Source organism: Coffea eugenioides, unplaced genomic scaffold, assembly GCF_003713205.1.
Source record: "Coffea eugenioides isolate CCC68of unplaced genomic scaffold, Ceug_1.0 ScVebR1_3596;HRSCAF=5017, whole genome shotgun sequence".
Lineage (NCBI taxonomy): Eukaryota > Viridiplantae > Streptophyta > Magnoliopsida > Gentianales > Rubiaceae > Coffea > Coffea eugenioides.
Window position 1 is genome coordinate 68,628 of NW_020864188.1, and position 18,122 is coordinate 86,749.

General features: G+C 34.9%; 1 pseudogene; it reads left to right on the forward strand.

Moving 5' to 3' along the window:
* Positions 1-715: 715 nt before the first annotated feature.
* On the forward strand, positions 716-6,969 carry LOC113758076 (annotated as a pseudogene).
* The last annotated feature ends 11,153 nt before the right edge of the window (positions 6,970-18,122 follow it).

Genomic DNA, 18,122 nt, shown 5'->3' on the forward strand with positions numbered 1-18,122 from the left:
TTTGTGAACAATTTTCCTTTTTCTCTTTTTTTTCATAATTTTTCTACGCTAAAACTTAAAAATAAAAATAAAAATAAAAACTAGAAACTAAAAAAAACTAAAAGCAACCACGACAAATGAGAATAAAAAGTAAAAGAAATTACACCAAAAATTTGGTGTCTACAATTATCTAAAGATATTATATCATCAATGAAAGTTGTGATTTAACACTAGTTCATGGAGTGTTGAACTTAGGGAGTAATCTCATGAAAGCAGGGAATTACTTTGTGCCTTTAACCTTGTAATTTCATAGAATTTAATAAATTTATAACTAGTTTTTTCATCACGAAACGTAGTTGAGGGATAGTTATAGATTTGGTTGGTGCACTAGTGAAAATGGGCGTATATTAGGAAATTAGCCATGAAGATAATAAATTTAATTAACTGATAATTTTTCACTTGCAATAGTAGTTAGGAATTCCATGGCCCTAGGAATCTCTTTCTTGTCATTTTATTACTTTTGTTGCATGATAATAGTTTAGCTTTACTTGCTTTATTGGCTATAATCTAAATAATAAAGTAGTTCAAATACCACAGGTAGTTGACAATCTTTCCTATGGGATCGATACCTAATATCCCTTATATTCGATAAATGATCTGTATACTTGCAGAAAATAGGATATTTAGGTTTTTAAAATTTGGTGTGAAGTAAAAGTATTGTCATGGTTCATCATAAATGACAAACAGAAAGGAATTATCCAAGCATGTGACACAGTGTTTCCAAATGCTGAACATAGGTTCTGTTAAACACTTGAGCAGCAATTGGTCAGCTGCTGGTTTCAAAGGAACAGCATTGAGTAAAGCTTTGTGGAAGATGGCTAAGGCGATTACTTCCCCTCAATTCATAAGAAGGATGGAGGAAATTGCAAAACTTGATCTTAAGGCTGCTAAGTGGTTTGTTGATAAGAACCTTGCTGAATGGAGTAGATCACACTTTAAAACTTTTCCTAAGTGTGATATACTGTTGAATAATATTTGTGAATTATTCAACAATAAAATTTTAGTTACTAGGGAGGAATCCATTGTGGAGACGATAGAGTCCTTAAGCTATTTTCTCATATCTAGAATGCAAGAAAACAGAGACAAGGCTCTGGAAGGATGAAGTAAGCATAAGCTGTGTCCAAAAAAAAAAAAAAGAATGGCTGACAATATTGAATTGGCTATTCACTGTGTTTCTGACAAGGCCAATGAAATATACTATGAAGTGATGCATCCATATGGTGAAATATATGCAGTTAACATTGAAGGAAGAACATGTTCATGCAGGAAATAGGACTTGATAGGTATACCATGCTTTCATGCAATTTCAGCACTTTGGACTGCAGTGAAAGATCCCATTGATTATGTTGATGATTGTTATAGAGTGGATACTTATCTTAAGTGCTATGACCCATGTATTCTTCCTGTGAATGGAGAACATGATTGGATAGAGGTGACTGCTAAACCACCACTCTCACCATCCTATTGAAGAGCACCCGGCAGACCCAAAGAATAGAGAAGATCCGCTGATGAGGTACAGCAAACCAACGACAAGAGGAAGAAGGCTAGAAGATTTGGCCAAGTCTACAAGCGCACATATTGAGGTGACTGAGATCATAATGCAAGGACATACAAACTCAGAAAAGAAGCAATTGGTGTAGCAAGATAGAGTTACCAAAATGATCAAGACACTCAAAATTCCCAAGGTGTGATGAAGTCCCACATTCGAGATGGACTCTTTAATATACGATGCGTAAGTGTCCTGTAAAAAATAGATGTTGATAGCCTAATGGAGAACATTAATTCCTATGAGTAAAATGCTCCTAATTTGTGTGTATTGGTTTAGAATTGTGTTTATACTAATGCAAACAAGGGTATATTTCCTATTTCCGGTTAATTAGAAGCATCGGTCTCAAAATGCAATGAAAGCTACCTAAGAAACTCAGGATCAAAAAAGCAACTATTTGTCCATATTTCTATCTCAATTCTTGGTTATTCTAATTATATCAATGTTGTTCTAATTACTATTTACACTTGATTGTTATAGAGACAATATTACTATTAACTGATTGTTATAGAGAAATAGCAGCAGAAGAAATGAAAGGAAAGCAAACTGATCCCTGAAACACTATGGATGCTGTTGAGAATAACATCATATCTTTGCCCCTGCTGCTCAACCAAGTTTGAGGAAAATTTTGGTCTTCACAATCCTCATGTGCCGCAGAGAAGTCAGCCTAATCCACTTAGTTGTGCACCTTTTAGAATCAGAGATGTTCATGTCCATTTTCGTCTCTCAAAGTGAGGTGAATGGCTGTGAATGATGCTGCTTGTAGGACCTAGTGTTTTAATCCTTTTGTCAGTGCAATTTGAAATCATAGACTAGCAAAAGTTTTCCTATTTTAATGACTTATGGGCTATGGATTATTAAACTTTTATCAAATGCTCAAGTCCCACTTAATGTTTTGATTGTTTTAATGACCATAGATTCATTTGACAATGAAATTTGGGTAGGATTATTTGATTTTTTGAATTTGTAATTGAATCTGGGCACCTCTTTTGAGCCTTTGACATTTCTACTGAATTCTGTGAATCAGTATATGTGATCAAAATTTATCTTAAGTTTGTTTCAATTGTGGTCTAGATTATTGAAAAGCTTGTCAATTTTAGTGACTCGCTTCTAGGCAATTGCTTCATTAAGAAACATGTTCTAGAAATGAATTTGTTCATTCTTGGCAGGAACCCTTTGATGATGTACATTACCAAAACTACTGCACTGGTCACTAGATATTAAATCCAAAAGATGATTCGGTCAAGAAAACCAAATATTCATTAACATGGAGAAAACATGTTTGAGCAGAAGTACATCACATACTACACATTCATCCACATCAAACAAAAATACAAAATTGGAAAATGAATCCACTGGCCAATCACAAGTAATCCTAGTTTCATCCAACGTTAAACAACAATAGTACATGAAGAACTTAGCCAAAAAAAATATTCCATCTTTCTTTCTTCGTATCATGGCTGTCATGCAGCTTAAATCTCACTTGAACAATAAACTAGCAAGCTAATCAATAACAATATTGATAGCAATACAATTGCCAACACCAATTTCTGTTTTCTTGATTTCATTCTTTCAATGATTATATCCTTATTGTTCATGCTTCTTAGCAGATCGAGAATTAGTGCAGTAGCTCTTAGTCACATAATTGGGCCATGTCACTAAAAATAGTTGCAACCATTATTGTCCCTGCTACCCTTTGCAATTACCAAAATAGGGACAAAATTAAAATAGGGAGAATAGCACTTCATAACCACAGAAATTGGTAAACAATGCGCACCTTCCTAACGCCACGAGAGAAGTACCTTCTCCGAAGATTGTAGTTTGTCCAAGAGGTAATCATTGTTGCTGGCCCACCATACTTGCAAAATTTTTCAGGTACCATCATTTTATACAAGGAGACTCGATGAAGATAGGTAAAGGTTTTTGTCCTAATTAAGAAACATACAAATCTCCTGCAAACCTGAATGCATAAACAATTCTTTGTTGATGTTCTTCATGAATGGAGTAGATCTCTTTCTCTGGTTAACTCGTAGGTTTTCTCTGAGATGCAGCGGAAAGCTCGATTGAGGTAGAGTTTGGCTACAATGGGGTTTCATTCTCTATTTTTGGCTTTATTATCATCTAATCTTCAGGCACCTAAACTCTCTTAATTGTGTGTTTAACCTTCTTTAATTAACAAAAGAGCAAAATAGTAACCTAGCTCAATTTTTAAGCATTTTATGACTTAAAAAAAAAAGAAACACTTTTAAGTCACGGCACGTGACTGCATATGCCATAATTTCTGCTACAAATTGAACGAAATCTATCACTTGCCCATTTTTGTGCGAAATTGAATAGATTGGAGACCACATTTACTTTGAGAAATAGATTGAGGACTAAATATGCACATGGGTGATAGATTGGGAACCAAAATTATAAATTTTGCTTCTATTTTTATGTGTTTTCAATTAAACTTTTGATATAAATGAAAAATAGTCTATTTAAAGCAGCATTTTTCCCCATTAAAAGGGTATTTTTGTTACTTTCCCATTACACTTTTAATGGAGGTTAAATTGTTTGTTTAATCAATTGCTTGAATGGAGTAAATTTTTTCACCATTTTTTAATTGACTAAGGGTGTAAAATGTCTATTAGAACAGTTTTGCCTGTAAAATGCAATGGATGTAACAGTTCATGGGGCTTTTAACCCATAAATTTATTATTAATTACTTTTGAAAATATTAAAGCAAACAATTACAACGATTTGAAAAGGATGACCTGAATAACTATATTAACAATTTATTCTAAGTGTGGTAACAAGTAGGAAAGGAGAAGCAGTATTGACCTCAGTCCATTGAGAAGAAAAAATATCAAAAAACCAAATTGGTCTAAGCATTGTCCAACTTACCACAAAGTTCTTAATAAAAGAAAATTTTTGTGTGATTAAGCCGCTAAAATGTTGGATTTAGCTCAAAGTTTGATTGCCACCAAATGTACATCTATTGTTTCCTAAGTTCGTGCGTCCGAATCTACTGAACCAATGCAACGTATATTTGTTTCGTACTTAGTTTATGTTTAGGAAATCAAGTTGGCTCCTTCACTTTCTATTCTTGGCTTTTCTTAGTGGTCAAAAATAGAAAATTCCATAATTGCTTCCCCACCAAAAACCAAAAACAAAAAGTATCCCCATAATTAATTCATGGTTGTGAATATTTATAGTCTTCGGGCGTGGTTCTTAGACCAAAGAAAATATGCATGAAAGGACCATGCACAAAAACAAGGGTCCATACGCCCAAGAGAGAGTTGTCTTACCGGAAACTGAGGAGGAAAGAGTTGCATGATGTCCATCCAACTCATAAAACCCTAAATTATATAACCAATTTCTCCTCATTCTGCTCAGATTTGCCTTATAAAAAGCACCTGAAAAACATTTTTGTTTTGTGAAACATTTAGTAGTGATCAACTTTTTGGAGTGCCTTCCTAACCTGCAAGAACAGGAGCACTAACATCCCAACACCCCCCCCCCCCCCTTCCCCTTTCCCCCCAAAAAGGTCAAAAAAAGATGTCAAGGGGTGGCAAACTTTTAGCGCATTTTGTTATTTATTGGGATTTTAACAATGCAATGTGTCGAAGGTTTAGGGGTGAATTGGGGACTGTGTCATCTCACAAGTTGGCTCAAAATAGTAATTCAACTGTTGAAGGACAATGGGATTCAAAAGTGAAAACTTTTTGATGCGGATCCGACCATCCTTAAGGCCTTGGCTGGCTCTGGCCTTGAAGTTATGATTGCAGCTACTAATCTTGAGCTTGGCTGATTTGGGTGACCCTACAAAAGCCAAGGATTGGGTAATAAAAATGTGTCATCCATACAATGTTAACTCAAGGATGGTGTTAATATCACGTAAGATTTCTCATCTTTGGAATTTACATGGATTGTTTCTCGTGAAAAATAGGCCTTAAATGGAATTAATTTTTTTCTCTCGGCTCCCAATTTATGTGAGATCAATTCTGAGTTGCAAGCTGTTTAAGAGTTCTTTCTTTCATTTTGACAATTTATGTGAGATTTTTTTATTTTGCTTCAATTTGTCTTGCACTTTCTAGAATTTTTTCAAATTCTAAAGATGATTCTTAAAAAACAAATAATTGTAGAATAAATTTCTTTTTTTCCTGAACTTGTAGACACAAAATATACCATTTATTTTGACAATATATTTGGCAACATGTTGCTTAGAGATTTTAAGTTCTTCAAACTCTAAAACAGGATCACTTTCCTAATCTTTGACGAACAAATATTTCTCTAGTCTTTTATGTATCCTATTTTAAAGTATTTTTTTACTTTTTTTTAAAAATATTTTGTGCAGTTTCTAAATTTTGTAAATCAATTAATGACTTACAGGTTTATACTCTATTGCCTAAAAATCGTCAATTTTGTTATCATACCCTTGTAGGATTCAACCCTTACAGCTTTCCTTTCTCACTGAAGATTTCAGTAGGGCAACATTCCAAAATCTAATGAATCTCCAAAAGATTAAGCCTAAAACACTTAGGAAAATTAAAGACGATGTGCAAGGGAATGTTGATTTGTTCTTTTTTTCCCCCCATCTTCTTAATGCAGAATTGTAGCTGTTGGCAATGAACCTTTCCTCCAGGCCTACGGGGACAAATTCACAGGCGTCACTGCACCAGCACTCAAGAACATTCAGGATGCTCTCAATGAAGCAGGAGTTGGAAAGACTACCAAAGCAAGTATTCCTTTCAATGGTGATGTCTACATGTCTCCTTTCTATAATCCAGTCCCTTCAGCTGGCATATTCAGGCCAGATATTGCAGATAAAATAAGAGAAATTCTTAAGATTCTAAATGCCAACAATGCACCGTTTATCGTAAATATCTACCCTTTCCTGAGTCTCTATTTCGCCAAAAATTTCCCTCTGGATTATGCTTTCTTTGATGGAGCCACACCACTTGTTGATGGCAAAATCCAATACACCAATGTCCTGGATGCCAACATGGACACATTGGTTTCAGCCCTGAAGGTTGAAGGATATTCCGACATGCCAATCATTGTAGGAGAGATCGGATGGCCAACTGACGGGGACACAAACGCAAATGTGACGTTGGCCCAGAGGTTTCTCCAAGGACTCATCAAGCATCTTGCTTCCAACAAAGGCAGCCCTCTTCGACCTGGATACCTGGAAACATACCTATTCGGACTTTTCGATGAAGATAAAAAAAGCACTCTTCCCGGGAATTTCGAGCGTAGTTGGGGAATCTTTAAGTACGATGGACAACCTAAATTCCCTCTTGATTTGTCAGGTAAAGGCGAAAACAAGACTCTAGTTGCTGCAAAGGATGTGCAGTATCTCCCAGAAATGGTGTGTACTTAAGGGAGATGCACCAAACTGATGCTAACCTCGCAGACACATGAACTATGCTTGCAACAATGGCGGTGACTGCACCCCAATCCAGGATGGATCATCTGCAATTTCTTGGATGCTAACAGAAGGCTTCATATGTATTCAATTATATTTCCAGATTCAGAATCAATCCAACACTAGCTGTGATTTTTAAGGCTTGCAACAGTGACCACAAGGATCCATCCGTGCCAAATTGCAACTTTACAATTCAGATTGCTCCAAGTACTAGTACTAGTCCCGCGCATGTTGCACATTCTCATCCATGAACAAGGAAGAGTGCCGCTTCCACTTCTCTTCCAGGGACCTTGGCCACGATTCTGGCATTCGCCACAATGCTTGCACAGCTACGATTATATTTTATAGGCCAATTTTTGTTAATATTTTCCTGAGAAGAAAATTGATCATTGTCGATGTTTACTGCTTCCTCAGAAAAACATTTGATAATTAAGTTTAAGGTTGCTCAACCTTGGCCATGATTTCTGGCATTAGTCACAATGCTTGCACAGCTACGATTATGAATTCCGTTGGCCAATTTTTATTAATACTTTCCTGAGTAGAAAATTGATCGTTTTCAATGATTAATTCTTCCTCAGAAAAAACATTTGATAATTTGTTTTAAGATTATTCAATAATTTGTTGTTTAGTTAGTTAAGCCTATGGCTTTACCTATCCTTTTTTTTATAATTTTTTTTAATAGGGGAGGGGTGAGATTTAAAAAACGAGGAGAGGTAGGAATTTAAATGCAAAATAATCTAAATCTAAAATTTTTAACTTAATTATTAGACCAAAGTCTTCTTGACCTTTATGTATCTATATTATTATTATTATTTTGATGAGGCCTCTAGATCAGGTAGCATATTCCTTGATTAAAACCATTTCGAGACTCTTGAGTTTATCAATCCTTCTTTTTTCTTTGAACAAATCATGGTTTTATCTTAAATATATATTAATTAATGGTAAATGACTATTGTCAATTCATGCCTCTAATGTTTCACTTCAACTTCAAAACTTTGATTTTCAAATTTGCACCACAGATTATGTAATTTCCTATGCTACCAAAGTCACCGTTCATGAACTTTGCGCTATATCTTATAAAAAAAAAAACTTTGCATTTATTTCACTTTTTACATGTCGGAAATTAACCAAGTCACTCCATGAAGAAGATGGGTAATTTTTTTTTTTTTTTTGGGTTTTCTTTCTCATGTTTCTTTATGGAATATCTTAGTATACTAGATATCATGAATATATGCGTATCATGTTTCACTTAACATCAAAACTTCTATTTAGAAACTTTGCACTGCAAATTTTCTACATGACCTAAGCTGTACACTTGGACGGAAATATAAAACTTACTTCGACGGGAATAACAAATTTTTTTTTTGGTCAAATTACACTTTACTCCCGTGTAATTTGTGTAATTTAGTGGTTTTTAACATAATCCCCCTATAGTTTCAGAAGCTATACATAATCTCTTCATGTTTTGGATTAAAAAGTCAAAATGACAGAAATGATCATTCGCAACGAAATCACCTAAAATGTCAAAAATACCCTTATGTAAAGTTAAAAATTATTTATTAACCAAGGAAGGTTATGTGTATATTTTGAAAACCATAAGGGGGTTATATGATAAAGTATTAAATCATAAGGAGGTTATATAGTAAAACATAAAAATCATACGGGGTTAATGTGTCTTGTATTTATAAGGGTAATTTCAACATTTTTAAAAGTTCCATTACGAATGACTATTTCGGTCATTTTGACACTTTAATCTAAATCATAAGGGGGGTTATGTATAACTTTTGAAACCATGGGGGAGTTATATAGAAAAATACTAAACTACAGGGGGATAAAGTATAATTTGCCCTTTTTTTGTCCCATAGACCCCGTTGCCAACTCTAATTTTTTTAATAATGGGAGACAAACTTTAACATGTCTCAATATGAATATATAATATAAAATATTCTTATGTTTTTATGGGTCAAAAGTATAAACTTGAAAATACCATTTTAGAAAAAAAAAATTTTAAAGGTGGAAAATCTATTGCCTAGTTCGTCCATGTACACAAGTCATTTACAATTTATGAATTTTGTGCTATGACATTTTCTACATGTTAGAAAATGTCCAAGTCACTCTACGAAGAAGATGCTCAATTTTTTTTTTCTCAAATTTCTACATAGATCACATGAAAAGGGATCTTTTAATAGTTTGTCCAATAGCCAGAGGAAGACCAATTAACAGGTAAGTCAGGTGCTAATTTTGCCAAGAGATAATTTCAGAAACCTCCCTTGAGGTTTCTGACAATATCACTTGGCTCCCTCCAATTTTAGAAAATTGCACTGACCTCCCTCATTTCAATAAAATGACTACAATACTCTCTATTTAATAGATAATTTATCACATATGCGGGACACAAAAACCAAACCAAAAGTAGAAGAAAAATAAAAACCTGCAACAACTCGTCATTATCCTTAACCCTACTTTAATTAACAACAGTTTCTTTTCTTTTTCCCTCCTTTTTTTCTACCTCTTATGATTCTCTCCTTTCTGCTTATAACCCTATAGTCCCTTCCACCCATCAACTACACCACTATGCAAACCTACCTGAAGTATTTATTTCTTGTTTACTTTTCTCTTTCTGTGGTACTTAACTATCAGCTCATCTTGTTTATTTCTTCTCGTATTATAATTTGCATACATTAAAGAATCAAAATTTCCAAAATTATAAATTGAGGGAACAAATGAAAATTTCATGGTCAAATTAGATGGAGATCATGAAGACGGTTGTGATAGAGGGGGGAAAAATGAGATTAATGGGCTATGGTTGGAAGAGAAAAAAGGAACGAATTTGGGTTATGCTATTATGTCTGTTACACAATAGAATCTTATATCTTCATTTGGTTTCATTTTTGTTTGATTTACAAGTATCGGTGGTGGTTTGTCACAGAGATTAGTTTATCTATTCTTAATGCCATTGGAGTATGGGGTTGCTTTTGGCATAGGCATCACTAGTGGTTGGCCAGATCCTTTTCTGTTCAAGGAAGGTGATAGGTGATAGGTTTTGGATTTATAATTTGAGGTGTGAGATTAGTCAATAGACAAAATATAGTATTAATTTGGGGCGGGAAGCTTTTTGAGGGTATTTTAGTTGGTGGTGATGGTTATGGTCAATTTGTAGAGGAAGTGATTTGGGTAGAGTTTGGGATTTTGATGATTCCGAAATTGATAGAATTTGGGGATTAAGTTGGATTGCGATTTTAGTAAAATTTGAGATTTTAGTGATGCCAAAATTGATAAAATTTGGGGATTAAGTTTGCTTGAACAAGTTGATGAGATTTTGGTTTTACAATTATCGTGAAAACATAGCAAGTGTGGATGAAAGTGTTTGTTATTTTTTTTTTTGGGTTAAATTGATCACCAAACCTTTTTTTCACTTTCTTTTGCTGTATGATATTGCATAAGGGTATTCTAGCCTAATGGGTCTATACTGTCACTTAAACAGTAAAAGCATGGGAGATCAGTGTAAATTTCTAAAATTGGGGGGAGCTAAGTGAAATTATCAAAAATCTCAAGGGAGGTTTCTGAAATTATCCCTTTTGCCAAAGATGTGAGGGTCAATTGAGGAAAGTGATTAATGTAAATGGTTTGCATGATTAGGTGCATTTCGGCACTCATTAAAACTCCTTTTTTCTCGGTCTATCAATAAAACTGCTTGCCATTAGGGAAAGTTGTTTTTATAAATGTTAAGCATGCCTAAGTTTCAAATTATAACATTTATAAGAGAAAAAGAGTTCAACTATACTGCATAAAGATTCAACCCCAAAGCAAACATGTGTGCCACATTTTTTTTTTTTTTGGTACCATTTCATCCCCAAGTGTCAGGTACATGATACAAACCATAAATTTGACAACAAAAAAGATTCCAACAGCCCTCCCCTAGCCATATTAACTCACCTATAATCATCAATTTTCAGTGATTTAGTTTCTAAAAGAATAAACAATGACAAGTATAACAGTCTTATAGACTATGATAAGTCGTGCATACGCAGGGTAAAAGTAAATTTTAAAAAAATACAAGCAGTAATTGTAGGTATACAAATTTATGAAAAATGTCTTCCATTTCTAGTTTAATATGTGACAATTTAACATATAAGATGTCAAACACTCAATCACCAAAAATTATCACTAAAGACAGGAGCAATTTTTGATGACCATTCTGATAGAATTTAATTTCTAAAACAAGTAGAAAAATTTACAAAATGAAGAAGTAAAGCACTGGGTAGATGCGAATGTAACTTCCATAGTAAATGTGCTGATTAATTACAGTACTTACACATGTAGTTAGACCAACTTGCCAACTTGCCAAGCTCTGAGGTAAGGTTTAGTCCCCTTCTCTGTACTTTTGTTTTCTTTTTAATAAAGTTTGGGTTGGCATTCCACCTCCTTGTGCGGGGTGTTGTCAATTAAAAAAAAAGTGGGAATACATTTCACATCAATCAAATCTTAATACAAATGACACTATTGGCGAATTAATTTTATTTCTCTTGAATATTTTGGAGCTTAAATCACAAATGAAAGGAAACAATCTTCGGAGATATTTGAGCAGTAAAAAATATCGAAGGTCAAATTTAGTTCTCATTTTCGTCATTTATTTATAATACTCAGTATTGAGCGGTTAGTCCAAAAGATCTATGTCTGCCTTTGTGCTTTAAGATAAGTTGGAGGATGGCGAAATAGAAATTCTACGTGCCTATCTTGATGATTGATATATAATTTATCACGAAAATCTCTAAACTTCCAAACTAATTTGGTGTCTGGTGATGAAAAAAGTACAACCAAGCATGAAAGGCGGAACCAGAAAATTTTTTTTTTTTTGAGTAGGCGAATTCTTTTTGATAAAACAGAAGTCAAAGTTGGAAATCGTCCAGCACGATTTGCTTGAAAAAAAAAAAGCTGTAGTAATGGCAAAAAATACATAAAGCATGACACAAATATATTTGATCTAAAAAATCATTAGATTTAACATAGTTCAAAAAAAAATTAGTGTTGGCATGAAAAAATGTATGTATAGTGGAAGCAATTTTAAATTACAAGTTTATCTTTACATTTCGGAGAAAATGATTTAGTTAGAAATGAGGTCTAACATGTTAAAGCACATAAAACTATTGTAGTAAAGCATGAATAATATAAGAAAGTAAAGAATAAAGGTTGAAGAAATTTTATTCAATTAGATGAAGTAACCTCCTCAAGATCCACTCTTATACGTTGTTCTTCAAGCTCTAGAACAAAGTTGTTCTTCTATAACTATAGCGCTTCCTCATGAGTCTCTAAAATCCTCTTAATCCTTTAAAACATGTGTTTTTATAGAAGAATGAGATGCAAAAGATGCTTCTTGAGATTCCAAAATAATATGTTTCGTCAAGTTTCCAGTGCGACTTCTGAATCTACTGCAAAGATACTCATGATATTCCCGAACAACACATAGGCTACCAGTGCCTTTAAAAGTTCAAGGGACTTTTATGAAATATCTAAGCAGCAAGTTCATCTGTAAGGATCTTTGCCAATCTAAGGAGAAATAAAAAGCTTTAAGTTAACATAGTGATTGAACAAGCTGAAAATGTTTTAAGGAAAAACACCTCTGCCTTCTTTCATTATATCAGTCTTATTTATACAGAAAGAAAACTGACTCTTACACTGACTCAAAAGTCATATAGCCTTTTGGGAAAGGCAAAACGACTTTTTGATAAACGACTCTTCGGTAAAAGAAAGGATAAACAAATAGCAAATGACTCTTGCAAAAAGTAAACAACAAATGATTCTTTGGCCTACAGTAATGTGGCCTTTCAAAAAAGCAAGCAACATTGATTCAGATATAGTAATAATCCTCATCATCTGGTGTATTCGAAGGAGTGGTGTCAGGATCAGTGATATTATACAATTCAATATGATCCATGTGCGCTCTTTTGTTTCTCCTTTTATTGAATTGTCGTTTTTCTTCTAAATTCTCCTTGTAGACAAAAGTAGTGGAGGGGCCAGCTTTCATTGTTTCACTTGTCTGATACGGATCTTGTGAATCCTGCATGACACTATCATTCATCATATCTTGATATTCACGCTTGGCCTTTTGAACTCTGTTCCAGTGAAGATGACTGGTATGATAATTCCAAGAACCATAATGTCCTAGCCAGATTTCCGATGGAATGCATCAGTTTTGTTGAAATATGTACCTTTGTGCCTCCTCATACTCATCATCAAGATCTAAAATAGTATGGAAAATTTCTCTGTAAATGACTGCATTTGGGAGAGTATGAATTTGGTTGTTGATCAGATGGTTGGGCTTATAAAAATGGCAAATGATATGATTTAGATTTGTGGAAAACAAATCAGACCAGAAGTATAATGGTTTGAACCATTGCAGAAAAATTTGGAGGTTTGGGTTCAAGGGCTGATTGAAGAAAGGACTTTGAAATTCTATAAGAATATGGTATTGATGACACAGACACCAAAAATACCATAAAACATGTGACGACCCCACCTCCCCCTAAGGTGAACCAAAGGGTTCAGCAGACCGCCTGCCTAACTCTCGCCGGGGCTCACTCACTTATCACTTCAGAGCAAGTTAAGATGGCCAATCAAACTTAACATATATACAATCATTCACACAGATATACAATTCTCAAGTTAAGTACAAAAGTTCAGGATCCAACCAACTACCAATACTATCACTATTACACAACAAAAGTTCTATTTAAAAGTTTAGTCTTCCTCTAATCACTCGTCCTTGCTCTCAAACCCTATAAGGAAAACAAATTTAACGGAATAGAGGGGTGAGCTAAAGCTCAGTGAGGTTCCCATACACAAAATCAAGCAATTGAAACAAGGAAATTATTCATTTAATAACAATCAATCGAGAAAACATACACAATATAAAACAATGAAAACACACTCATTAAAAGGATACATGCTCATGTGGAGCCATTCGTTCCATCATTCATTCATTCAGCCAGTCATTCTCCGTCCTTCAATCATTCATTTCTTCCCTTATAACTTCAATATTTCCATTCATTCATTTCATTTCCCGCCACTAACCAATTCACTGGTCAGTTCTCCACCAAACTTCGTGGTCATACTCGAGTATACCAAAACACTGTCCCAGTGTCACCAACAGCCCGACCGAGTCCGCTTCTGGCTCGAGTCGACTGGAAACGAAAGGCAAGGGCGCAATTCAGCCAAAAGGCTTATATTCATGCACAAGTAGTATTCAATCATTGAAAATTCACTTTTTGGTTTGGATTGAGTGTGATAAAGTACACACTCGCCCATCGAAAATCCATTTAACAATCATGAGAAAGCATTTAACATTCAAACAATCACTCACAGATATTCACATAGTCACTTATTGCACAAACATGCAAGGAACACTCACCCTAAACAAGTCACGTTTTATCAAAATTCAGTTTAGGGCCGGCACCTTGGCCACTCTCGAAATCTGTAGTCAAATATTGTCCACAAAGAGCCAATCATACATGAGTGTAAGCTGCATAACTTATATTATCAAAGGAAAAAGGTATGAAAAGTATAGTAAGTCATATAGGCAAGATGCACGCATAATTTGTAAAAGAAAATGATCAAAACGGTTAAGTTTAAAGCCAATATGTGTAACTAGAAACCATATTTTGAAGACTTGTTTAGATTGTTAGAAATCAGGTTTGGAACACTTGAGAAGTACATGTTAAGTCCGACGAAGGAAACGGAAAACAGGAGAAAGGCAATGAGAAACAATGAAGATGGCAGCTTTGCCATCCTTTGGTGTTTTGATCACAACTGAAGCTACACATAACGGATTGAAGTAAATGTTATGGCGTTTCGAAGCTAAGGCAGAGACCTATATTTCCTATGAAGATATTGACACCCAGTTCTCACATTTTTAGGGTCCAAAATGGATGGACAGAAGCACATGAAAAACAGGTCAGAAAAATTAGAGTTTTTGCGCAGTCAGGAGTGCTCTAGCAAAATCATAAACTACAATGATCCAATTGATCTAAAATTTTGCAGGAAGAAATTTAACTCAAATCTCTATAACTTTCATGTTTTGTCCAAAAACTGATTCAATCTAAAACATGGAGAAATTCTCAGCCCAAGTTGCTACTTCATCCAGTAAAAGACAGAATAGGTATGCAATTTCAGTCAAATTTGAAAAATCGTTGATATTCATAGGAATTGAGAAAAAGACTGAAATTTTCATGGTTGATAGTACTCTGGCTCTAGTTGTAACCACAGCAAATGGAATTCAATTCTGACTTTCCTACAACAAGATATAGCAGATTTCCTAAGGCTGCCCAAGGGTTCCTGCAAACAAAATTTTCAGCAGCACCTCCTTTGTGTTTACTACTTTTTCCAGCTAATTCAAGGCTTTATTCTTACCACAAAACAGTCTCAACTCAAGCATATAAATACCAAGCCAATATCTCACTAAATCAAGCATATAACCATCACCTACTCAAGTTAGAAAATAAAACCCTAAGCTGAAATTCCTAATCACAAGTTGAAATTTTCTTTAGGCAAGTTAAACTATCACATAAAAGCTAACTATTTCACATAGCAAAGCTACCAAACCATCGCCAACACTTAAACATAATTTATGGGCAGAAAATTACCATAAAAACTGAAAATTTCACATCACAACTTCAAACCATGAAACTACTGAAATTGAACCCCTAATCCAATAGTTTGCATATATTTGAAGTAGAGGAAAGTTTAATGCCATAGTTACCTTGTACCTTCAAGAAAGATGGAAGCTTAGTGCTTTTCCTCAAAAAATCTCTCCACTCAAGCCCTTAATCTTCCCTAGTGAACCACTTTTATGGAGTATTCTGCAAAATCTATGGTTGGAACTCAAGATTCAAGCAAGGAATGGAGGTTGAAAATGAAGTTCTCTTCCTTGTTTTTTTCCTCTCAAGAATTTTGGCCAAGAGGTGCAAAATGAAGACAATTTGTGGTCAAATGTGGTTTTAGTAAAGTTAAGAAGACTTGGTCAATGTCCAGCATCCAATGGTTTCACATCAGTTGGCTCTTTAGGGTTTTGATCTCATCCTCTTATCTTCCAATGGTTAATCTATCTAGCTAATCTCTAATTATCTCTTGGCACCTTATAAACTAATGTCGCTTTATGCAAAACTTCACCGAGTAGTCAAATTTTTACTGCACTGACTGCACTAACGGGTCCCACATCCATAATGCACTTCAAACTTAACGTGTACTAACTTATACCAAGAAAATGATTTAAAAGCTTGACTCACTTATAAAAATATCAAAAAAATTAAGACAATAATTTAAAGTAAAGAAAATATATTTAAAGAAATAAATAAATAAAACCTAATTTTTCGGGTTCTCACACTCTCTCCCTCTTAACAGAATTTTGTTCTCGAAATTCTCTTCTTTGCTCAGAAAGTTTTAACCTTCATAAGATTTTGGAATGGGTTGTTGATCCAAAAAGTATACTCTAGCTGATGTCCTGGATCTGTTTCCTCTTTCTTGGTTCGGCTTAGAAGTAATCTGATCCCTTTGATGCACATTCAACCTTCTTTGTTGCTTCTTCGGACAATTGTGAAGTTGATGATCAGCACTTCCACATATCAAGCATTTCTTTCTTTTTACCCAGCATGCATCCTCAGTATGATTTGTTTTCTCACAGTAACCACAAGCTAATCGAGGAGCTTCTATTGGATTCTTTAGAGAGACTTCCTCGTGTCATCCTCTTCCTGCCTAACTTTCTCTCATCGAACTTCCCTCATATTGTCCTTGTATCCATGGTGGGTAAGGTGGAAGGTTTACTCTTCTACCTTTGGAAGGTGGTACGGTATCCTTAAGTTCCTCAAGCTCACTACTCGGCGCACTTCTTTTTCGTGCTTGGAATGCTTTTACTTGCGCCCTTGCAATTTCAACCCTTTGGACTTCCTCAAGAACTTCTGTGAATATAGTGATTTGAGCCGCCGCAAGAGCTTCCTGGATTTTCACATTTAATCCCTGGACAAACCGCCTTACTCTTCTTTGTTCCGTAGTTACTAATTCAGGGGCAAATTTGGATAACTAAGTGAATTGGGTTTCATATTCTGACACACTCAAAGCTCCCTGACGTAATCGAATGAAATCGTCCTCCCTTTTCTCTTGGACTAAGGACGGAAGGTATTTCTCATTAAATTCAGTATGAAATTTACCCAAATCCGCGCTATTTGTTCCCTCTCCCACTTAACCCTAATCACGTTCTGCCAAGCACGAGCTAGCCCTTCAAATTGAAATACCATAAAAGTCACCTATCTCTCCTTTGGATAATTTAGTGTGGCAAAAATATTAATCATTTGTTCTAACCACCTCTCGGCTGCCTCCAGTTCAGATCCTCCAAAAAACTTAGGAGAACAAAACTTCTGAAAATGCTCTAGGGCCCAATCCTCTCCTCCCTCAGGTTCGCTGGGTTGGTTAACAGGTGCTTGCCTTTGTTGTTCCACTAAACGCGCCAAAATATTGGTCATTCGTTGTATGGCCGTCGCTACCTGATCCCCTGCTTCGGCCCGTGGTTCATGTTGTTGTTTAGCTGCCGCTTATCTTTCTTCTCTTGGTTCTTGAGCTTGCCTAGCCCCACTTCCACGATTAACCCGCTTCTTCCTCCCTCCATACCTTTTTTTAATATAAACTATGTATGTGTATGAGCAAAAATAGATTGGCTATATATATAGAATAAGAAGAAAACAACATAGGCCAAAAATGAGAAAACACCCTTAAAATATATAACACAACAAATTCACAAGTTAAATCACAAAAATATTGTACATATCATCCTAGCAAAACCAAGTTCACAAAACATGTGTAGTACACTATACATATCAGTCCGCAACACGGCAAACACATACATACATGCAGAACAAAACAAGAGACAACGGTTTCCCAATTTCTCCAAGGGTAGATTCTAAACCCCAAGTTCATCCGTCAAAGAAAGTTTAAAAGATCCCTACTTAAGCAATCGCTCCAAAAATTATATCTTGTTCCTTACAAATGCTAATGAGTGTCAAAACACTAAAGGATACCTTAATGATCTTCCAAAGTCAAAGTCAAAGTCAGTCCCATAGGTATCAACTAGTATGGTTGTTC